We start from the raw sequence: 25,017 nt of genomic DNA, 5'->3' as shown, positions 1-25,017 counted from the left end.
GCGAGCATTGTGTCTGACAGAGATTCTAAGTTCACTTCAGTGTTCTGGAAGGCATTTCTGGCAGAGATGGGCACTAACATGCATATGAGTACAACTTACCATCCCCAGACCGATGGACATTCAGAGAGGATGATACAGTCACTGGAGGATTTGCTGAGGATGTGTGTGTTGGATTGGGGTGGCCATTGGGCAGATCACCTGAACCTGGTAGAGTTTGCTTCCAACAACAGTTATCAGACGAGTATTAAGATGACTCCTTATGAGGCTTTGTATGGGAGGCCATGTCATACACCGTTATGCTGGACTCAGATGGGGGAGAGGAGCATGTTCGGGGCGGATTTTGTTCAGAAGACCTTAGAGAAGATTCAAGTTCTCAAGTTAGACATGAAGAAAGCTCAGGATCGACAAAGGAGCCATGCCGATAAGAGGAGGAGAGATCTTGAGTTTCAAGTAGGAGACAGAGTATACCTCAAAATGGCCATGTTGCGGGGTCCGAACAAGTCATTGACAGAGACTACATTGAGTATGAGGTTTATGGGTCCGTTCAGAGTGATTGAGCGGGTGGGACCGGTAGCATATAGGCTGGAGTTGCCTGAGGTTATGCGTGCGTTCCACAAGGTTTTCCATATTTCTATGTTGCGGAAGTGTCTCTGTAAGGATGTCAGCTGTTGGCTAAGATTCCTGAAGATCTTCAGCCTAACATGACTTTGGAGGCAAGACCAGTGAGGGTTCTCGGGAGGAGGATCAAGGAACTTCGGAAGAAGAAGATTCTTTGATGAGAGTCCTTTGGGAGTGTGATGGTGTTGAGGAGCAGACTTGGGAGCCTGAGGCGAGGATGAAAGCAAGGTTTAAGAAGTGGTAAGAGAAGCAAGCCGCGACTTGAGCTTGTCTAGCCTGGTCCCATCTGTAATCCGTGGCTAGAGCGGGAATGGAGTTTTCCAGCCCATCTCTCTTGTTTACCTGGTCGCTTTGGGGTGGCTGGTTGTGCGACTAAGTAACAAGATGAGGTGGTGTTCAGGGTATGAAATTTTCGTGAGGCGGGGTTTTGAGGGAAAATTTCCCGAAATAGAAGTTTCTAAAAGTGGAAAGTTTTCAAAAGTGGAAAGTTCTAAAAATTGAAAGTTTTATGTGAGTTAGAATTTGTCCATTTTTAGTGGTTGTGAGCCTTGGAGGGGCTTGTGTGGCTTTAGTGGCGGACTTTTGAGTTATTGTGCCCATGTGTGGCGGTCTTTTGAGACATTGTGTGGCCTTTGTGATGGGCTAATATTATTTGGATATATAATATGTTAGCACGTTATCATTTTAAATAACGTGTTATTATAATTGTTATCACATTAGTCATGTAAGAGAAAGATTAATCCATTTCATTGAACTGATATATACATAAAACAAACATTAATTCATATTTTTAGAATAAGAACATGTGTTTAACATATAAGATGTAAATTTTTGCAATACAATATTATCTACCATGCTAAACAACAAATTATACACTAAATAAGAAAATAATTTACTATATTTTTTGGTGAACAGTGTAGTTGATCTCGAAAGAACCATTGTCACATTTTTCTGGGTTTGATTCAGCTCTATGGGTAACAATTTACTTAGCAACCTATTTAAATACTTAAAGTGCTAACATATAAGTTAACCGTGATAACTAAATTATCATTTTAAACAAATATGTTAACACATAAGTAATGTAACACCCGCAAACAAAAACTGTGCGTTTTGGGGGAGGGTGTCGATCGACACCAAGGGTGGTGTCGGTCAACACCAATATTCTCTGGTTCGACCAGTTCAATTTAATTATCGATTTGGACAGGTTTGGTTTAAGGAAAACTATTGAACAGAGATATTAAAGTGAGAAAACGACCTAGGTCGTGTTTTGTTTTGTCTCATGCCATTTTTGAGAAAACAAAGTGAGAAAAGTGTTCTTGAGGTTCTAGAGAGCGATTGTAAGATTTCAAGGCTTTCTGGGTGAGATCTTGCTGTGGGAGTGAGGATCCAAGGCGACAAACGTGTGAGAAGCTTTCTGGGAGTGTGGGATTCGTCATTGTTTGTCAGAATCTTCCTGCAGAGAGGTGAGTTCATGACCATGGCTTATCTAAGCCTGAGATTTCCTTTATCTTGCTTGTTTGGTGTTGTTTGTGGTGTTTTGTTGCTTGTTTGGGTTGCTATAGGGTTCTTACGGATTCATATGGCCATGGGATCGAGTATTGGACGGTTTGGAGGAGTTTGGGAGCGAGATTCGACTCTCAGCTTCGAGCGAAACGCGATTGCAGAGGTAGTGTCGATCGAAACCATAGTGGTGTCGGTCGACACTTTGGGGTAGTGTCGGTCAACACCAAGTGCCAGTGTTGGTCCACACTTGGATGGTGTCGGTCGACACCTCCCTTCCAGCGAGACTATGTGTTGCTTTCTTGTTATTTGCTTTCTTTGTTGATTGTTTAAACATTGGTATCTCAGTTGCTTGTGTGTATAGCCCAGTAGATGGGAGGATTGCCTCACTGAGTGTTTATAAAATACTCATGCATCTCAATTTGTGTTTGTGGTGCTGGTAAACGCAAAGTGTGATCGTGGAATCAAGGCGATGAAGAGGAGGATGTTCTAGGGACTCGATTGGTTGTTGTCTGGTATTGCTAGGTTACTAGAGTTGGGTCATTAGAAACACTGCTACGTTGTTGGTTATATGTTTCCTGTTGGTTGAATTTTTGATATTGTTTTTGTTATAATTATTCGTTTATTATTGGATAGTTATTGGATATTGGTATTGGTTATTTGCGCTGTTGATTGTGATTGTGGTTAGGTGGCTAGTGGGTATGAAACCACTAGTTGTAGTTATTTATTATTATTATTATTTATTATTTAAAAAAATAGGTCGGATCGTTTCAAGTAACCAGTAATAATTAAATTATTAGAGTAAATAAACAGATTAGTATATAGGTTAGTTTATACGAATCGTATAATCCATGATTTAATATGATGAATATTAGCATATATTGTATATCTTACCATGTTTATACAAATATTATTTGGATATATAATATGTTAGCATGTTATCATTCTAAATAATTGTTATCACATTAGTCATGTTAGAAAAAGACTAATCCATTTCATGAACTGATATATACAAAAAAAAAACATTAGTCATATTTTTAGAATAAGAACATTCGTTTAACATATAAGATGTAAATTTTTGCAATACAATATTTAGCATGCTAAAAAATAATTATACACTAAATAAGAAAATAATTTACTATATTATTTGGTGAACAATGTCGTCAGTCTCCAATGAACATTATTTCTAGTGTTGAAATAAAGAGTGTCATTGATATTTTAAAGTAAAATAAAATAAAAAAGGTTTGATCAATAGTATTTCTGTAATTAATTGAAAGAAAAAAGAGATTTTTTGTTTATGTTTTTCTTTCTTATTTTTAGATTCTCAAGAGTACAGATTTAATTAATTCGTTATTGATGGCTACATATTAATATCACCCTTAAAAAATTAAGAAGCCACGTTTAGTTAATATAAAACCTAAATGCTCTTCTTCTTCGTTGCTTTACATTGCAGTACTGCTGGCAAGAGAAGTTACAGTTTTTTTTTCAGATTTAACCTCAAACACATATATTTCTATTGATTATACACAGATCTAATCTTAGTTTCAAGTGATTCAACAAATTTTTTAACGATTCTAGTTCATCTGTTATTCGCTTCCTAACCCGAACCGCATGCTTCTCATGCTCTGTAAAAACTTAGATAACTTCCTATTCGATTTAGCTCCGATCTCTTCCTTTTCAATCTAGTTCTGATCTCTTCCTCCTCGACTCGCCATGCGTCTCCCCAGCCGACAGGCTGACCACCATCACGCTTAACCCTCTGATTCTTATCTAACAGGTACTTGTTCCATCTTTTCTCTTCTATTTCTAGCGATTTGTTGAGTTCAGATTAAGTTTAGACTATCAGATTCATTCTTCATTTCCACTGCCTTCTCGCTTAGGTCATATAGATTGGAAGCGTTAAACTCAAACCACTCGACCACTCTTTTTTCTCCGCCTCTGTTTTCTCTCCGTCTCTGCGATTCACAAGCTTTAGCCAGCGAAAGATTCTCACCGTCGTTTGTTTCGTCGTTCAAGGACATAAACAGATCCGACGCCACGAGACCACCGAGGAGCCTTGGAGGAAGAAGCATAGCAAGCAACGTCGGCAAACAGCATTTGGTTGCGTCGGCTGAGGGCTCACTAGGGTGAATAGGGTACTTTTTGTTACATTTAGCATCTGGTTTAACCGTGATTTAGTGGCCAGTTCAATTCTGTAATAATTATTCAATTTCCGGTTTGGGTGGTTTGTTGATATTAATATATATATATATATTAATTTAAAGAAAAATTATCACAAAATCATTTAAATTAATATATATATGAATTTTATTTTTTAATTATTATTTTTGTAATTTGTAACAAAAATGTCCCAAATCTATGATATAATTATGGTCACAATTTAGTCTCTAATACACGACCATATTATGCTGTCACAAAATGGTCGTAAATTTAGGACTATTTTGATACTTACTTATTTTGCGACCATATTTTAGCGACTATCTATAACAGTCATTAAATAATCGTAAAGTAGCTTTTTGCGACTGTTTTGTGATGTTTTTGGGAGTTGCAAATGGTGTGTTTTTTTGTAGTGTCTATCTGACTGTCTAGTAAAAAATTTATATGTTCTAAGAATGTCGTGAATGTCTTCTTTCTTGATCTCTTCATTCTTAGGGGTTTGGTAAGATGTATCTTTTGTGAAGTATTGACCAAACAATACTAATGGATTCAAGAAGAAATAGAAGATGGGCCTTCATACATGGAAGCCCATAAACAATACGTTTGTCAACACCGACTAAGGAAGCTAGGTTTTCTTCTAATCTCTTTGATGGCAAAAGATAATGGAAGTTTGAGGGCAAAAGATTCCTCACGAGACATACCCATAACTATTCAGGGAACTCGTTCAATCTTGGTGTCTTTTACTTTGTTGTTACTCATCTCCTGAGTAGAAACACAGAAGAAAACTTAGATCAAAGGTTGAATTTACCGCTACGTTACTTGACAAGTGTTATCATAGCCACAGTTTGGCACCAAAAATGAAGAAAGGATTTCACATGAAACCTGACCTACGACCCGGCCCACTAGAGGTTTAGATCATTAGGATTTAATGGTAAAGATGAAGGTTGTAGTCTAAAGGTCAGAAGGTCAATGTGGAATTAACCAACAGAGGGTTTCTGGAAGCTGGTTTAGCTTGAGAACAGATTGGTTCAATTGAGTCTAGTTTAGGCTCATTCATCCACTAATGTGTCAACACGCTCTACTCTCTCATTGGTTACATGCTTGCACGTGTGAAGGTTTGTTAGACGACTCATAAGTGTCTAAGTTCATCTTCTTCTTCCTCATCGATTCATTGTAGAGTGAGAAGGGAGAAGTTGTATAGAGAGAGAGAGAGAGATCTGAGCGGTTGTAACTGGCAAAGTATAAGCTCGAGTTTAGAGCTAAGTATAGTGGATTCAGGTGTACCGACACCAGCGAGACGTAGGGCTTCATATCGAAGCCTGAACTAGTTAAATCACTTGTGTCGTTTCGATTCCTCTTAGTTCTTTCTTTGTTTTCTATTTGATTCATGTTTGTTCTACTCTCAAGATCGTAGATTGGGTTTCACATATTAGTATCAGAGCCTGGATACGGCTAAGGCGAATCAAGATCTATGATGAGTGCAAAATTGGAAGTCGAGTTGTTCGATGGAACAAGTGATTTCTCTCTCTGGAGAACAAGGATGTTTATGCATCTAAGCGTTCTTGGATTAAAGGATGTTCTATCAGAGCATACACCTTCGACTCTAACAGAAGCCGAAGAGTCAGATCCGGCAAAGAAGAAGAAGCTGATTGAGGATGAACCTACAAGACTAGATCGCTGTGACAAGGCAAAGATGTGATCTTCTTGAACGTTGGGGACAAAGTTTTGAGAAAGATCGAGAAGTGTGCTACTGCCACAGAGACTTGGTTGACCTTAGAGCGTCTGTTCATGGTAAAGACTCTTCCGAATCGTGTTTATCTGTAGCTTAAGGTTTACAATTTCAAGATGCAAGAGTCTAAGACTTTAGAAGAGAACATTGATGAATTCTTGAAGTTGATTGCTGATCTTAGCCATTTAGATATAGAGGTTCCAGATGAAGTTCAGGCGGTATTGTTGTGTAGTTCTCTTCCTGCAAGGTATGAGCTGCTCAACGAAACATTGAGGTATGGAAGAGAAGGGATTAAGTTTGAAAAGGTTGCAAGTGCTGCTAGATGAAAGGAGATGGAACTTCCGAATAGTAACAGTGCTATGAGCACGGGATCGGACACGCGGCCAGGAACACTCGTACCGGACCAGGATGCCCAACACGCGGCCGAGACACTTGCATTACCTGCGGGACAACATCAGGCCAATGCACCAAGGATTACTTCGGGAGCTACTATGCGATCAAAGAGCTTGTCTAAGACCGCAAGACAGAAGATCAACCGGTTCGTGCAAGCCTTTGTTCAAGAAGACAACCCGGCGGAAGCCATTCAAGTGGAGATCGTTCGCACGGCCTTAATCCTTACCCAAGGATGAAGGCGACCAAGTCGTTAGGATCATGACCCGTACTCTTTTTCCTTACTCCGGGTTTGTCCCACGAGGTTTACCGGAGAAGGTTTTAATGAGGCGACGAGTCCTAACGCAAACCTCCACGTTTTGAAGCCAATGACGTGGTTCTCGCGTCTAAGCCTAAGGACGTGTTATCTTTTGTTTAAACGTTGTGTTTTTGAACTTTGTCTAGAACTTTATTTTGTAACGTTAGAGTAGTGTGACATGTGTGGTCCTGTTTAAACCACTTTAGAGGGCGATGTGTTCTCCATCAAAGGAAACACGTCAAGGACAAATGTGTGCGGACCATAGCGAGTCCACGTGTCCTTGGTTCCCTCTAAACCCTCACACTATTTAAACCATTCTCTCTTTTGTAAAACACATACTTGAATGAATATAATTTTTCCCAAAGAGCGAATCTTTGTTTCTTGTCTCACTTCTCTCTTTAGACATAGTCCGGGACTAACTATCGAGAAACCCTAGTAGATTCATGAACCGGGTTTGTAATCTCCTAGTCTGGCCGTATCACGAGTAGAGCCATCACTTGTGTGTCGTCATTCAATCCACCCTCGCTTCCATTTCTCCTAGAAAAACCAACCCTTGGTTTGCTAGCCGCTTCCTGTTCTCGATGGCCGTTCCGTACTGCTACTTCATCGGACCGTCCGTACGCTTGAAGGCGTGACCATCGCTCCATCTCGCGTTCCAATCGTTTGTTCTTCACCAAAACTCGTTTCCATCGTTTTTTTGTCCTCTACAACCATTCACCATCGTTTGGCCCGAGGAAAGTTACCCCTACACTGACCGGCCTAGAGACTCGACTTTCTGTCTGTACCGCGAGCCACTCGGTGCTCACATCAAACAGCATAAAGTCTATCTCCGAAGCTCATTTCATCAGAGGGAGATCGGAGAACAGAAACACTCAATAAAATCATGGCAAGAATTGGTCAAGGTCTAAATCCAGAGATGGTGGTAAGAAAATCTGTTGGGTGGAAAGAAACAAGGGAAAAGGTGCTCAGTCCCAAACTCAAGGCGAGGCTGCAATGGTTAAAGATGACGCCCAAGATCTGCTCAGGTTGGTAGCTTTCGAAGTTAACTCGGCTATAGGAGATATTAGTCAAGATGAGTGGATCATGGATATGGCTTGCTCGTTTCACATGACGTCGAAGAAAGACTTATTCATTGATATGAATGAGTTGTCTAATAGGAAGGTTAGGATGGCTAACAACACCTTCAGTGAAGTGAAAGGCCTAGGATCAATCATGTTTCAGAATCCGGATGGTACTACTTTTGTTTTGCATGATGTCAGGTTTATGGCTGATATTTCACGAAACCTGATATCTCTTGGTACCTTGGAGATGAAGGGCTGTGAGTTCAAGGGGGGGGGGGAATGGTGTTCTTAAAGTGGTGAAAGGCTGTACAGTCTTCATGAAGGGCACGAGATGTCAGACCCTCTACATTCTGGATGGAGTTGCCAAAGCTGCAGAGGTTCACATTGCACGAGATGTCAGACCCTCTACATTAGAGAAGCTTACTGAAACAGGCTGATGAACAGAGTTTGTTGTGACACAGCAGACTAGGACAGATCGGTCAAAAAGGTTTACAGGTTCTTGCCAACCGAGGTTGTTTCAAGGATAGTAAAGTTTCAGGTGTTGACTTCTGTGAAGATTGTGTTTTTGGTAAGACACACAAGGTGAGTTTCGGTTCAGCTCTACATGTCACTAAAGAGAAGCTGGACTATGTTCATTCCGATATATGGGGTTCCCCGAATGTGCCTATGAGCTTAGGCTGGTGTCAGTACTTCATATCATTCACTGATGATTTCTCAAGGAAATTTTGGATTTATTTATTGAAGTCCAAGGATAAGCATTCAAGAGTTTCGTAGATTGGAAGAAAATGGTGGAGACTCAAACAGAAACGAAGGTTAAGAAACTTCGCACAGATAACAGTCTTGAGTTCTGTAATTAACAATTCGATCGGTTTTGCAAGGATGAAGGTGTGGTTAACCACAGGACGTGCACCTATACCCCAAAACAAAATAGAGTGGCAGAGAGACTAAATAGGACCATCATGAACAAGGTCAGGAGTATGCTAAGTGAGAGATTCTTGGCAGAAGCATCATCTACTACGGTTTATTTGATAAATCGTTCTCCCTCTACAGTTATCGACTTCAAGGTTCCAGAGGAGTTGTGGAAATCTGGGATGCTACCTTTGGATGGTTTAAGGAGGTTCGGTTGTTTAGCCTATGTTCATTCAAATGAGGAAAAGCTAGAACCCAGGGCGAAGAAGGGTGATAACATCATTATTTTATCCATTTTAGCTATAGTTTTAGTATGCATTTAGGAAGATTATGATATGATTTCAAGGTTTTAATGTCTATTATCAAGTATTTTAGGTTTCAAGAAGATGTTACAGGTTTTATAGCAAAAAGGACCAAAAGACAAGGAAAACATGTTTCAGAACAGATTCAGAACTTTACAGTACGTGACACTTTTGAAGAACTTCCAGAACTCACATTTTGACGTGCTTAGTGTCTATGGAAATCTGACAGAGTCATCATTCTCCTCGAAGTGGAATCAAGTCAATCTATGAAGCCATCCGGAAGATATATCCGATTTACCGAAACGTGTTATAAACCAACGAGAAAATAAGTTTGAAGCCAAGTGGACTTTAATGACGGCCCAATTAGAGACCATTATGGTGGCCCGGTCCAGAGGAGTCACCACGTTCTAGAAGCTTCCTACACCGCCCTTTGTCTTGCACTCAACAAGAAAAAACATTTATACCCTTACAAAACCCTAAGCCTTCAAAACCCTATAAATACTCATCTAAACCTAGGGTTTAGTGTGTGCCTTCATTGTGCCTTCACCGAGCAGCCAAGATATCACGACCAGAGAGCAGCCACGACCTGAAGCTATCTCTCGTTCCTCTCTTGAAGCTTTTAAGATCACCAACTCTTTCTATTTCTTTGTTCCATCGTTTGTTCTAGTTTTCATAAGGGAGAAGATCCTTACAACTTTGTACCAATCATTGAAGTAATATCTAAAACCCTTTTCTCTATTTATTCTTTTATGTTTATGAGTTTATTAAACCTTACTTTGATGATTCCCTTAAACATGCTAGAGTAGTATTCTAGTTGGGTTTAAAGGGATAATCAAAGGGGGAGATGATCTTAGTTTAGGTGGTAATTTTGAAGGTTTGTTAGATTTAAATTCTGTTTATTCTATACTTTAATTCTAAGTCTTTGCTTAATGCTTTAAGTTAGCCTCATCAACTAACTATGATCTAAAGTGTGTGTGCGTCGCCAAAAACTTGCATATGTGCTTGAGCTAACTTAGATGTGTGTCGTGTCATATGGAGCACATACCACTTACCTATAGAACTTCATGAATTAGATTCAAACATGTTTTAAATGCTTTGATCTATCCGTCGTTGCTTGCGAAAGTTGAGTAACAGAGTATAGAGATCTTAGATGGTTAGCTTGTGACCTATAAGTTAACGGCTCATTAGTGTTTCGTAGTCTGAGTTTTAGATAAACAAACTAATCCTAAACTTTCCTAGATAGATAGATCATTGATCCCTTGTGATTCTCCTTGATGCCCTACGCTTGTTTCATTTATTTATTTGCTTTTATTTTCGTTTATTGCTTACTTACGACCCTGACAACCAAAACCCCATTTTTATTGAATCCTAGCCTTACATCTCTTCCAACGGATTTTCTAAACAACAACTCTCTCACTGTGGGATCGATCGTTAAATACTTCAACCGATTACTGTGCACTTGCAGTAGTCATGTGATCTTTTAAGGCAAAATATTTTGAAGCAAAATATCACACGCATCAAAGGGAATCTTCACTGGTTATCCGGATGGAGTTAAAGGGTTCAGGTTTTGGGTCTTAGAAGACAAGAAATGTGTCATCAGCAGAAATGTGGTTTTCAAGGAGGATGTGCTGTTCAAGGATCTTAAGTCTGAACCAAAGATATGTAATGATAAAATTGTTTTGACTACTGATAAGCTTTTGAGTTCTGATCTTGCAGGAGAACACAATATCTTAGGAGATTCTTCTCAAGTTGGAGCTTCTTTAGAACAAGGAGTTTCATCTGAGCAAGTCTTGTCTGATCAAGTGGTTCAGGATACAGAGAATGCAGGTCAAGACGGTAGTCAACATGACTTGGGTGGTTATCAGTTGGCAAGAGACAAGGTCAGAAGGCAGATTTTTCCTCCTGTCAGGTTTCAGGACTATGATGTATGTACAAAAAAGGATGATATGGCAGCCTATGTATGTTTCTTATCGGAAGATGGAGGTCTCAGTGAACCTACGAGCTTTGATGAGGCGCTTAGAGATCCGGATAGTGACAAGTGGATGGAAGCAGCATCGGAGGAGATAAGTTCTCAGTACAAGAATCATACTTGGGATCTTATAGACAGACTGGAGAACTGCAAGCCGATTAGCTGCAAGTGGATTTTCGAGCGGAAAGCAGGAATGTCAGATTCTGATCCTCCGAGGTTCAAAGCTAGGTTGGTGGCCCGAGGTTTCTCGCAGAAAGAAGCGATAGATTATCAGGAGATCTTTGCTCCAGTTGTCAAACACGTTTATATTCGGTACATGTTGTCAGCAGTGAATCATTACAAGATGGAGCTACATCAGCTGGACGTGAAGACGGCTTTTGTGCATGGTTATCTGGATGAGTACATCATTATGGAGCAAGCAGAAGGTTTTGTAAACAAGAAACATCCTGAGAAGGTTTGTTTACTAAAAAAGTCGTTGTACAGTTTGAAGCAGGCACCTAGACAGTTGAATAAGAGGTTTGCTGAGTTCATGGTTCAGATTGGATTCAGCAGGAGTGATTATGACATTTTTGTGTACTACAAGAAGGTTAAAGGAGGTGCGTATATCTATCTACTCCTCTACGTAGATGATATGTTGATAACTTCGACATATAAAGATCTGATTAAGAATTTGATGTCTTTGTTGTGTCTGGAGTTTGAAATGAAGGATCTTGGAGAACCTAAGAAGATTCTAGGCATGGACATTATCTGTGACAGATCAGCGAGCAGGTTAAAGGTATCTCATGAGAGTTATCGAATAAAGATCCTCGGGAAGTTTAGAATGGATAAGGCAAAGCCTGTTGCTACGCCTTTGGGAGCTCACTTCAAGTTAAAAGCATCATCTGATGAGGATTTAAGTAATCAGGCGGACTACATGAGGAAGATTCCTTATCAATGTGCTGTAGGGATTCTCATGTATAGGATGATAGGCACCAGACCGGATCTAGCTCATCCAGTGGGTCTGATCAGCAGGTTCATGAGTCGTCCTATCAAACAACATTGGCAAGCAGTTAAGTGGATCTTCAAGTATTTGAGAGAATCTGTTGGATTAGAGTTAAGTTTCAGAAAGCAAGGAGAGTTTTTTATCACAGTGTATTGTGACTCAGACTATGCGTCTGATGCTACACAGAGGAGGTCTACTTCGGGTATGGTCTTTACTGCAAGAGGTAATCCTATTAGTTTGAGGTCCACGCTTTAGAAGGTGGTGGCTCAGTCTTCTACCAAGGCTGAGTACATTGCATTGTATGGGGCTATTAAAGAAGTTGTTTGGCTTAAGGGTTTGGCAGAAGAGCTTGGGTTTCCGCAAAAGACAACATAAGTGCATAGCGATTCTTAGAGTGCAATTGCACTATCTAAGAATGCCGTGTTTCATGAGAGAACAAAACACTTTGCTGTGAAGTATCACTTCATTAGGGATCTTATCAGTAAGGGAGAGATTACAGTGGTAAAGATTCCTACAGAGAGCAATCCAACGGATATTTTCACTAAGGTACTTCCGTTTTGGAAGTTTCAGGAAGTATTGTAGATGCTTCGAGTTTCGAGAAACTAAGAGGTCTTGTACGTTAAGCAGGTGTCCGGGTTTGGATATGAGGTTTCACCATGTAAGGGATCTTTGACTAAGGTGGAGATTTGAATGTTGTAGTCTAAAGATCAGAAGGTTAATGTGGAATTAACCAAGTGTTAGAAACACTCTGGTGGTAAGTTTCTGGAAGCTGGTTTAGCTTGAGAACCGATTGGTTCAATTGAGTCTGGTTTAGGCTCAGTCGTCCACTAATGTGTCAACACACTCTGCTCTCTCATTGGTTACACGCTTGCACGTGTGAAGGTTTGTTAGACGAATCATAAGTGTCTAAGTTCATCATCATCTTCCTCATCGATTCATTGTAGAGTGAGAAGAGAGAAGTTGTATAGAGAGAGAGAGATCTGGGCTATTGTAACTGACAAAGTATAATCTCGATTTTAGAGCTGAGTATAGTGGATTCCGGTGTACCAACGCTGTAATGATCCATAACCAGAAGTACGGACCAGACGGAGAAACATGTTCGAATGACGAGGAAAAACCCCGAAGAGACAGAGAAAAGAAAATCTCGAAGAAAGATTAAGAGACCTGCGGAAGAAGTTACCAAGTTGTGAGATGATCCAAGACAGAGAAATGGACGTGAACCGTTAGAGCATCCGGTGAATTGGACGATGGATGGTCAAGGAAGGAATGGCCATGGAAAAATGGTGAGAAGGACGTCACAGACGAGAGGTCCGGAGAGGGACGAGGGAAGTCGACGACACAGACGAGAGTTCCAAAGGCGGACCAGAAAAATCGAAGTCTCGGATAGAAGGACAGAGGACTGATGAGGAAAGTCAAAGTCTCGGATGAGAGGACCAAAGACTGACGAGGAAATAAAACCATCGATGAGTAAACGTTGAATTGCGGACAAGCATGGGAGCTTGGGACGCAAGAGAGACGTGGGAAGGTTGGAGGAAGTGGAAAGGTCTCTAAAGAGCTGCAACGCCACGTGTCGCCATCGCATGCTCTCTCGCCAGAGAGTGAGATGCACGCGCAAGTAAGTGAGACTGGAAGCGTTCTGCATGCAGAATTTCTGCCACTTGTCAAACACAAGTTGCCACTTGCCTAGCCAGAGAACTCGACTAGGGGTTTATAAATAGCCTCTTTGGTCTCTCATTTTCGACAAATCTCTCTCAAACACCAAAGTCTTGCAAATTTTTCTCTCAAAATATTCTTGAAGAGAAATTAAGAGATTTCCAATGAAGGAAGAGGAAAAAGCTCGTCGGAGCTAGTGGAGAAAGAGGAGGCGAATTGCTGTCGGATTGCGGTGTGGTGGTGGAGCTCGACTCAGACAATTCTCTGCCTAAATCACTGTGAGTTGAGGTTATGGCGTTAGAGTTGTTGTAATTTTGTTGGTGGATGTAGAGGATACATGAGCTTGATAGCTCTTGTGATTCTCTTAAATCCTTGAGTGTTGCATGTTTTTCTTTTTAGATCTACATGATACCAAGTTCAGATCTAGAGAGTAGACTAACATGCATTCATTTATTATTGCATATCGTCTTGTTTGGGCTTAAAAGGTCATGCATTCATAGAGAAGGGTGGTTTGGGTTGCTTGCAAGATCAGATCCGAAATGGATGATCATGCATGCATCCGTCTTTGCATTTTTCAATCGATTAAGAGAGCAAAATGAGGTGGTGTGAAGAGCTGAAAAATGCAATAATTATTTTTGCATAATTTTGGAGATTAAATTGAGTTGCATGCATGATAAGAATGGGAGCAAAATTGGTTAGCATCACTTGGATGTCAAGAAAAAATATTTAAGAAATTAATCTTAATTTTTCTTGTGAGTTGAATGGGTTGCATGCATGTGGGTGTTGTCTTATATGCATGAGTAATTTTATTCTTACATTTTAAGAATTTTGGGGGTGAATTTCTTGCTTGTTTTTCTTGCATGCATTGCTTGATTCTTGCTCAAAATTATTTCTTATTTAAGTACTTAATTCTTTGTGTCGGTAGACTTAGAATTAGTACTTTTCTAGCTAGTTCTCATGTGTCATATTGGACTAGCAATCGACTTCTGTCCCCAAGTGAATGTGGTGGTCCGGCGATCTAACCTTCGCGATCTCATGGCAAGGACAATCGGCGTCTAGTGAGAGACTAGAACGATCTAATGCATGACGATGCAAATGTGTGGTGACCCGGTTGGTAGCCTTTGTGGTTTCAACGCAGTGTGGAATGGGAGATGGGACAGAAGGTCATTCGGCCCTAGGTTGCGTGTGTGTGTGATGAAGTATAGTGGGTGTGCATGTAGATGTAGCATCACTAGTACATTCATTCCCTTGAGTTTTGGGAGTTGTGTTAAGAAGCCTACAGTGGCTATGTGTCTAGAAGTGTCATGTTTGGTCATTTCTAGTCTTGCTTGTTGAGTGATGTTTGCTTGTTTGCTTTGTTGCTTGCTTGCTTGCTAATCGCTTCCGTATTGTGTGATTCTGATTGTTGTTTGGGGGTAGTTGGATAAGGAGGACTGCATGTAGAGAGTCACCCAACTCACTGAGTAATCTTAGATTACTCACTCCTTCTTAATACTGTTTTTCTTGCAGGGAAAAGTAAGTGGGTAGAATTGGGCAGCTAGGAAAACCGGATAGGATGTTTATGCTGTGTGATTGCTTAAATAAAAATCCTTGTTTCTTTGACATGCATTTCCTCAAAATGGATCCAACTGTTTTACTTATGTAATTTTGTTTTTAAACACAAACATTATACTTAAGTAAATCGACATATTTTCATATATATTCAGACAAATGGAAAAGTACATGGCCTAGTCCGGGTCAGCAAAACGACCTGCACGTACCAAAGGTTGAAAAGCCAGAGGTGCGTGCGAGACGGGTAGGCGGCAGCTAGCGGACTGGACGGGGAACGTAATTCGTTGGTCGAACCTCGACCGGACTGCGGGCTGTCGACCTCATTGTGACATCCTCCCAGGCCGGTCCGCGGTTTTTCCAGCCGAGTGACGAACGCGGTTCACGGGCGTTACATACGCCGGCAAGTCGTTTTGATTCCTCTTAGTTCTTTCTTTGTTTTCTATTTGATTCGTGTTTGTTCTATTCTCAAGGTTTCACAAAAGAGAAGTGTGTTTCCTATTTCCCCGAGTGGAATCGAGCTGACAGGTTTTTTTATTCTAGGTTTTGTCTAGTTTCAAACTTTGAGAGTTTTAGTGGAAAAAAATCACAAACATGCATAAAGAATTCCTCATAATCAGTCCATCAACACCAAAAATGAAGAAAGGATTTTACACAAAACCTGGCCTATGACCACGCCCACTAGAGGTTTCGATCGTTAGGGTTTAATGGTAAAGAGAAGATACGTACTGATGGGAATTTTGATGGGTATAAGATAGATACTCCTTCTTTAAAGTATTTGAAACTAGTGGACTGGACTTATGATCCACACCACTACTCTTTAATTAAGAAGATGCCTAAGCTGCGGGAAGCATATGTCGATGTTCTATCCTCTTATCCCAAGAATCTTATTCTTGTATCAATCACATCTGTCAAGCGTCTTACATTATGTTGTTTAGAGGTGACACTACAAGAAAACACGCTTTTTTGCGACGGCAATATTTGTGTTCATCCCTCGCAAAACGGTAATAGTAACGGATTTGCGAGGAACTTTCGTTCCTCGCTATTCGCGTCTCACAAATTGAAAAACGTAGCACTTCCGTCGTAATATTTGCGACGAATATAATTCCTCGCCAGATACACGCAAATTGCGATGTCTAATATTCGTCGCAACTTTCTTGCAAATCATGTCAAAGTAAATCTCTCGTAGATTTGCAAGATTTTTGCGACAGTTTTTCCATCGCAAATTATTAATAATATCATATACCCAGTAATATGTTTCCTCATAAATTAGTAACAATTTTGCATTCATCGCAAATCTGTAGCATAAATTTGCTATGGATTTTGGATTTTTTTTTTCATTTTGATATTTACATTTTGATATTTTAACAATTTTTTTTATAAATAGAAATAGAAAATAAAATTTAAAATCCGGTATATAAATAGAATATAAGTATTTGATTACCAAATATAAATTGTCTTACATACCATGTTCAAAAAACCAAGTTCAAAAAACAAATCAAAACTTAAAAAGCTTGTGATACAGTGGTTCTGGTTCCTGTTATGGTTCCTGTGTTTGTGCTTGTGCCTATGCCGGTGCAGGTGCCAGTGTCGTATGCTGTCTCTGGTATGGTTTGATTGCAGCCATGTTCATTCCTCATCGGAGTTCTGCCTCCAAACTTAGAAACAAACTCAGGATCCTTCTTAGCAAGGTAATCAAAGTATGCATCGTAGCTATGCATTTTTTCCACATTTTCTTTTAGTTGAGTGGCTTGAGTTGCCAAAGTTTCGGCTTGAGTTGCGAGAGTAGCTTCAGCGACAGCAAGCTTCTTAGCAAGAAGAGCCGAATCATCTTAATGCCTGATTGGTCATGTTTCTCCAACGAGATTTGGGTAGGGAAGTGATCAAGGTTGATTGTTTCTATCACGAGAGTGTTTTAACAAAATTTTAGAGATTCATTGTCTAGGAAATATTTGCTTGATGCATGTAAGACATATGTACGGGTCAGGAATAGTTAGGATTCGATTACTCCATCCTTAGAAGCTTTCGTATCTTTATTGCTTGCATTTTCATTCATCACTCGATCCCTTACCCGAACAGGTACACGATCACCTGCTTCGAGTAACCCCTTGAGTTGTTCATACCATCTATTCTTACTCGATCACCCCACCCGATCTTGTACTTGAATGCTTGCATCGAGTGCTTAGGTCATGTGGTTTCTTTGTTTATACTCTTTTCTTTTATTATTTTAGGATTGCTAGATATTGCTTGGCTTGACTTGCATTGTTCTGATTGTATCCTTCCTGCTAACATAAAAAACCATTTGGATTGATAACCCTTTGTACTACAACTGCATAGGGAATTGATACCCTGGTCAATAACCGTTTATCAATTTGGCGCCGTTGCCATTTGGTTGAATTTTATTTTGCTATGTTTAGGATTTCAGCACTTGCTAGATCAAGTTCTTTAATTTATATTGGTTCGGAATCTGACTTGTTTGCTTTACCTCTTGTTTGTTTTGAATCTCAGGTACAACCCAAGCACCCACCCGACCCGTCAGTCGATCACCTGGATCGGGTTGACCCTTGTGTACACACTCGGTCATCTACTTGTGCATGCAAACACGATCCAGAGGTAGCCAAAACCTGAGTCCTTTCATCGACAACATCGACAGACCAAGGCTACTCAGGTAACAACAAGTTCAACCGCAACCAGCAATCATTGAGGAGACAATGAACAATCAGAACAGTCCACCAGCTCCGCAAGCAAGGACCAACATAGGAGCAGGAGATGCTCCATCTACTCACACTCAAAGGAATGGCATTGTGCCACCTGCTGTCTAGAACAACAATTTTGAGATCAAGACTAGTCTCATCCATATGATACAGAGTAACAAGTTTCATGGATTGCCAATGGAAGACGCATTGGATCATCTGGATGAATTCGATAGGCTGTGTAGCCTCACCAAGATAAATGGAGTTAGTGAGGATGGATTGAAACTCCGACTTTTCCCATTCTCTTTGGGAGACAAAGCACACTTCTGGGAGAAATCACTTCCCAAGGAGTCCATCACCACTTGGGAAGCGTGCAAGAAGGCATTCCTGGCCAAATTCTTCTCCAACTCTAGAACCGCAAGGCTGCGAAATGACATTTCCGGCTTTGCTCAGAAGAATAATGAGACGTTCAGTGAAGCTTGGGAACGTTTCAAGGGATACACTACCAGATGTCCTCATCATGGCTTCAGCAATGCTTCATTGCTGAGTACACTTTACAGAGGAGTGGTCCCCAAGATACGGATAATGCTGGACACCGCAAGCAATGGTAACTTCCACAAGCTCCAAATCCACTCAAATAAGGAGCCCTGTCTTGAGGTATTTTCACAAGTCCCTTGAATGCACTCTTTTTGCTAGAAAAGAGACTGGGAATGTGAATGATAACAAGCTCCAGCTGCTGGACATTGCATTGTGTGGAGTTTTGGACAATGCTAGGGATGGTACACCGCTAGTTGGAGATGTTGCGGATACCAGCAAGGTCTTTGTGTTGCTCGACCAATTCCTCTACCTTAAGTCATGGGCTATAAAGAGAAGAGAAGAAGACTGAGAGATCTCCATTGGAGGACTAGTCACACCGATTTTGGTCGCTTGCGATGTACCCTTGAAGGGAGTGGTACACGATCCGAGATGGCTGGACGTAGACTACCTCGTGCTGGCGTGATTTCTGGCCTATGAGAGGCCTAACGACATGATGCTCTTCAAGTTCATCCATCCAACCGCCGGAGCCGCCCAAATGATCCTACCCAATGTAGTGTGCACCAAGGTCCGGCTGGGGGACAACATTGACTTTGCACCGCCTTTGGAGGAGCTGTACAATCCGGAGGAGGAATCCGAAGCTGAGAAGAGAGAGGCAACCGCAGGGAGATAGCTCGGAAGATTTTGACTTTGAGGAGTATGTTTGCTCTCAAAATCAATCCGTTGGAGTGAGGGAAGCCCACAAGAGGATCGGATGGCTGAAGAGGATGAACAAGTTTTTGGTGAGAAAGGTGAAAGACCTTACCGGTTCAGTGAAGACTATGAGAGGTCATATCAAGGAGCTGCAAGACAAGGCAAGCTGTGCCTCAGCCTCTACCTCGGCATACGCACCAACATGGATGGGGAGAAGCGGACCGCTAGGAGGATTTCGAGGACTGACACCTCCAGAGCCTCATAGAGCATCATCATACGAGCCCCAAGCTGAGGAGAATATCACACGACCTGAAGCATCGCGGAGAAGCCATTAAGACGCCTATCCGATGCAAAACCCGATGGACTACTCGATTCCTTATCCGATGCACCCATCGAGCACACAATCGGGTGATTACTCAGGACTCTTCCCTCCGCCTTTCCAGATACCATACACGATGCCATATTCGATGCACCCTGCGAGTGGCTATATGGTTGATCATTCTAGACCTCTTCCACCATACCCATCGTATTACCCGATGCCCTACCCGATGAGCTACGCGATACCCCCCTCGATCAACCCCTCGGATGCTGGTCCGAGTAAGTCGTCCGTGCATATCACCGAGCTCTCTGACAAGCAAACCCCGGCACCTGCTGAAGCCGGACGACCCTGGCTACAAGTTGGCGAGTATGGAGGCTGCTGCAACCTCGTTCTTCACCAACCCATAAGGTACCACTTTCATCCAATCTTTGTAAATAACATTGCATTTAGTTTATTTTATTTTGTGTGATTCTTGGATTCTTTTTCCAACTTTTATTTACACAGAGACTGTGTAATTTATGTTTGGGGGAGGGTCCTAGAATATTTTTAACATTGTGTTTTATTTTCTTATTTTCTTATTTCAAATTTTTGCATTGCTAGTTTTATTCATTTGAGTCTGCATCTATGTGCATTAAAAACCCAAAAAATTTTGAATAACTAAAAAAAAAAAAAAAAAAAGAAAGAAAAAGAAGAGTGTTCATGTAGTTGCATTTACATATTAGGATTGAGTCTAGTTTGCTTCATATAGGATTGTTGCATATGCATCTTAGGGGACAATGATTAAAACTACCTTGTTTAAAATCAAACTTTAGGATTGAAGCTATAGCCCTTAATCACAGTTCATTGTTGCTAGATAAATCTTTGGAAAAAAATGAAAAATCTTTGCTTAGAAACTTGTGTCTTTTGAATGCTTCCTCCACTTGTTTGAACGTTGGAACATCTCTATATTATTGGACTTATTTTGAACTTAAATTGGCTTGCTTATGGAATTTGAATACTTGCTCATGATAACTCTAAACTCGGGTTAGCACTCTATTTTTACCAATCTTTTCGTTTAACCCGATTTGTTTGTCCTACCCATGAACCCAAACCTTTCTTTCAAACCTTGTTGTGAATTGTTGAGTGAGGCATTTTCAATTGTGCTATAGGTTGTGAAACCTTGAGAGTATCGAGAACGACAAAGAACTGCCTCTTGATTTAGAATTTGAACTAGCTGATAGATTCGGTCTTGAAAGATAGGTGGTTAGTATGTTTATTTGGGTTGGGTTGAGGAATAAATAAATAAAAAAGTCCCTAAGGTTAGAATCAATTAGCTCTAAGTAAAAAAAAAGAGAAAAGAGATCTTGCTATAGTCTCCTAGAAAGAAAGAAAAAATATATGTATATATATATATATATATATATATATATACATATTAGGAGTTTAGCAAAGAAAGAAAAAAAAAAGAGCTAGAAGTTTAAAGTTTAAACCTTAGGGAGTAAAAAAAAAGAGTTAAAATCAAGGATGTGGGTAGTTTAATTCTAGGGGGTTTGATAAAAAAGAAAAGTGAATGAGAAAATGGTAGATTATCAAGAGTTAAGCTTAGTATGCCCAAATTTTTCTCAATCTTAGATAGTTTTCAAAACTGTCTAGCATTCCTTCTTGAGAGAAAACCACCCAAAGAATTTGTTTGAAACCACCTTACTAAAACGCCTTGCCCTTGAAACCGATTGAGCTTGATTCACCTTCCATTTGCAAGAATTCACCAAACACTTAATTGAAGGTGAAAGAGTTGTTCTTTACTTTTAGTTGGAGGTTGAACTAGATCGATGCATGGTAATGAGCATAGAAAAATATTTGTAAGTATGTTGATTGATCTTAGCACCATTAAACTATCTTTAAGGACTATAGCTTTAATCCGTCACTTAGCATATAAAGGTTATGAGTCCCCATTTTTAAACCGCACCCTCCTACTTCCTTGCTAGAGGACTAGCAAGATTTAAGTTTGGGGGTCTGATAACTCTCTAATTTACATGTTTTTAGCATCTTTTTTTGTCCATATTTTGCATTGTTCATACCCTTAACTTAGCATTTTTAGGTCATTAATTGTAGGAATTCACTTTTAGGCCATTTAGGGTGTTGCATTTTTGCATTTGCATATTTTGGATGAAAACAGGTGCTTAAGAGCCTAAAATGGGGAAAAACAAGGACAAACCCGAGCATGTACCCGAAGGAGCCATCGAGCTGGAAGAACGAGTCCGAATCCCAACACAATCGAGGAGGATCCAAGAGCTGGAAGAACAACCCGAAAATCTACCCGAGGAGTAACCCGACCTCATCCTCGTGTACCCAATCGAGTAGACCCTCTGGCAGGACTGGGAAGCTAGGTCAAAGGGGTTTCCATATATAAACCCCTCCTCTCCTTCCTCGCAAACGAGTACGTCGTAGACCCTCAAACCAGAGAGCGAGAGCTTCTGTGAGAGAACTGAGCGACTCAAAACACTTTTTCACCTTTTGTTAGATTTTATTTCATAACTTTTTATTATTTCTTTAGATTTCTATCTTGTATTCTACTTCTTTACTCTACCTTTTTTCATAACGCAATTTTCGTTCATATATGCTTTTGTGTTTCTTGCTATGATTTCCGAGTAGTGTAGTAAAGTTTCTAGGGATGAGATAGATGATTATTTGTTCTTGATCGGTTAGGATGTCTTAGTTTGATTGTATATGTTTAATAGATTTCCTTCTAGATTGGTGTTCTTAATGTTGTCAACAAACCGAGAGGGTGAGATTAAATCTAAGGTGTTTTACCACCGAGAGGTGTAGATGAGATGCTTGAATCTACCAATGCTAGAGGTTTACTCACTTAGCCTAAGAGATTAGATGAGTAAGGGGTCTACTGACAATAATGAATCTGATCTTAATGCACTACAACAAATATTCAAATTAATAGCACATGACGATAGCTCATTTTCCACAACTGCTATGATAGAGTAATTATTTTTTCGATTGTTCTATAATAACACTAAAACAATGCTAAGAAACCAAATCGTTGAGCGGAAAGCTAAAATCACATATTCCGCCAACATTTGCTCGAAAATATTGAGTTAAGCGCCATAACTTAGAAAATATTGACTTAAGCGCCACAATTTTTCCTTTCTTTTACATTGGTTTGGAGACAAAAATGAAAAAAAGAAAAATTTCGACCAAAAGAAAAACAGTTCTTGAGGAAACCATCTTCTTCTCCCTCCATCCTCCTCGCAGATCTACTCCGCCGTTGTTGCTGAACCATCTCTCCCACCCTCTTCCATCTTAGCCACCTCATCCATCTCCAATTCCTACGACCCAGCTCACCCAAACCCTAAATCGAAATTTTGGTTGATTTAGGGTTTATGCCTCATCTTCCCCGTCTCTCTCTCACCTCATTGGCTCTCTCAGTGAGGAGCCCGATTCCAGTTTAGGGTTTATGCCTCATCTTCCTCGTTTCTCCCTTTCTCTCTTCGTAGCCAGCCACCACCATGGATTCTCGAGCTATACTCGATTCCGCTTTGTTTCAACTCACTCCTACTCGCACGAGGTCTATCTCTCTCACTTCTGATTCAATTTACTTCGTTTGATCTTCTTTTCGTGGTTGAATTGTCTTTTGAATTTTGTGTTTGATTGTGTTTTATAAGAGTCGATCTGGGCTCTTCTGTGAGAGTAAGAAGCATAAGCTAGCTTCTAGAATTTCAAACCTTTCGTCTCTCATCTCCAATTCGCTAGAGATCAGATCTCTAAAGGAGGTTACTCCATCTCTCTTCATCCTCCTTCTTTTCACTCTCCTTGGTTCACCAAATCCACTTTTGATCGGTAATTTTAATTCCCTGAATCCCGATTCTTTGATTTTTTTTGTTGACAATTTCTAATTTCAGATTCTCATTATGTCAATTTTGTTTGCATTATTGGTGTGTATGTGAGTTGAAGAAGATCTTGATAAGAAAATTTTGAACTTGTTGCTGATTACGTTTCTTTAATTTTGTAGATTTGTAAACACGCCTGCGATAATCGAGAGATTTGCGAATCTGGAGAAAGAGATCTTGTAGATTGAGCATTCTATTCAAGCTAATGAAAACGCCAATGCTGCTGCTGATGCTGAGCAATTACAAACACAAGATGGTGAAGCTAATTCTGGAGTAAGTAGTAATCTAAGGAAGTCGAACGAGTTATTCAAGGTAAACTTGTGGTTTTGAGTTGGACTGTGTTATTCAGTTACTTGTTTTGTTTGGTAAATTGAGTGTTTAATTTTGTTCTCAATGTATTACTATAGAAGGTATTTGAGAATGGCAATGAGGTTACAGGAGAGGAAACCTCAAAGTAACGTTTCTAACTATGGAACTTAATACAATTTGTTTTGGTGCATTCTGCCATTGATGGATAAGTTTTGGTTGACTAATCGTGTTTTTTTGTTCGTCTTATTTACCATAATTCAGCTTCAACGTCTTCTTGAAACACATAGGACATTGCTACTGTAGGATTTCGATAAGTTTTGGTGGTTGCAGTGAAAGCCGTGCAGTAGATACAGAGTCACTATGTGTTCTAGCCGGAAAGGTGGTCTGGTCTGTTCGCATTGATGTTCACATTTTTGACAATGGAATTGGCTGCATTTCTTCTTCATGTTCAGGTTCTTGTTGTAACAATGATCTTTTATGTGTATTTTGTTGCTCACTCTCAAATATGAACTTGGTTTTTTTCAAAAATCACACGTTAGAATATTTCATTATATTTATATGACTCTCTTGTCTTTTAACTCTCTGTATCTTTGATGAATTAGAGCTATGGTGCAAGGCAGTGCAAGTGTGGATCGGAGGACCTTGCTCTGTCCATGACATCAACTCTTACTCTCTCTCTCTCTCGGAACAAATTGTAAATGGTAACATTTTTTCCTTCTTCTTATCTGAGTCATTGCTTGACCTACTTAGTAGGAGTTGCTCATGCTTCATTTGAGTACATCAAGTTCATAATGTGAGTTGGAATATCTTATTGGAAGTTTTGGTAGTCTTGTGAAGGTTTGGAATATATCTTATTGCTCTGCTTGTTTTATCCGTTTCATTATGTTTTTGTGTTTATGTCTTGGTATAGGTTCTCACATTGCCTATATCTGTTAGTTGTCTATTTGAACATGTTGTAACGTTGAATAATAAGGTTTGTAGGTTTCCGCTCATGTATAGGTAACACTTACAATTTATGGTTTATTTATCTCTATGTGATTGCTATGTGCTTATAGGGTTAATGGCATATTGTGGCTTCTCACGATTCTTTTGTTTCATATGAGCAGATACATATGGAGAGGATAACTAACATGTCTTTTTCATACATTCAAAGTGAACTAGTAGCTGTTCAATGGACTGTTTCAAGAAACGCTAAGTGAGCAGCTAAAAGAGAGTCTTTGCTACAACAAGTAAGAAAGGCTGGGTTACATGTAAATGTCATGTTAGTTTTATTGTTAGTTTTATTTTGTTTAAGACTTGGTGACACTTTGTTATGTAAGACTTATTTTGGTTAATGTAATTTATGTTATGTATGTTGATTATTTTATGAAATGTAAAAATTTAAATATATTTAAATAAATTTTGAAAAAAAAAATTCTAATAATAAATAAAACAGCATGAATTTTGTGATCCAATAAAATATATTATAGCATTCG

The 25,017-nt window shown here is 39.8% G+C and overlaps 2 long non-coding RNA genes and 1 other non-coding gene across 4 annotated transcripts; 2 read left to right on the top strand and 1 right to left on the bottom strand.

Moving 5' to 3' along the window:
• The first annotated feature begins 3,507 nt into the window (after nucleotides 1–3,507).
• Nucleotides 3,508–4,398, top strand: LOC147933063 (uncharacterized). The gene is made up of 2 exons (XR_015574119.1): nucleotides 3,508–3,895; nucleotides 3,999–4,398. It is a non-coding gene; the product is annotated as an uncharacterized LOC147933063 (long non-coding RNA).
• A 13,831-nt stretch (nucleotides 4,399–18,229) lies between these two features.
• Nucleotides 18,230–18,336, bottom strand: LOC147933062 (small nucleolar RNA R71). Its single transcript, XR_015576722.1, has one exon. It is a non-coding gene; the product is annotated as a small nucleolar RNA R71 (small nucleolar RNA).
• Nucleotides 18,337–22,279: 3,943 nt separating this feature from the next.
• LOC104732983 (uncharacterized) lies at nucleotides 22,280–23,935 on the top strand. Of its 2 annotated transcripts, XR_002034562.2 has the most exons (5): nucleotides 22,484–22,911; nucleotides 23,009–23,183; nucleotides 23,356–23,545; nucleotides 23,641–23,687; nucleotides 23,804–23,935. It is a non-coding gene; the product is annotated as an uncharacterized LOC104732983 (long non-coding RNA). The 2 variants fall into 2 exon arrangements; XR_015574120.1 differs by lacking the exons at nucleotides 22,484–22,911; nucleotides 23,009–23,183 and adding an exon at nucleotides 22,280–22,327.
• Nucleotides 23,936–25,017: the final 1,082 nt, after the last annotated feature.

Source organism: Camelina sativa, chromosome 12 (assembly GCF_030686135.1).
Source record: "Camelina sativa cultivar CO46 ecotype springtype chromosome 12, ASM3068613v1".
NCBI classification, from domain to species: Eukaryota; Viridiplantae; Streptophyta; class Magnoliopsida; order Brassicales; family Brassicaceae; genus Camelina; species Camelina sativa.
The sequence above is the reverse complement of the archived record's forward strand: the minus strand, read 5'-3'. Positions and strand labels throughout refer to the sequence as shown.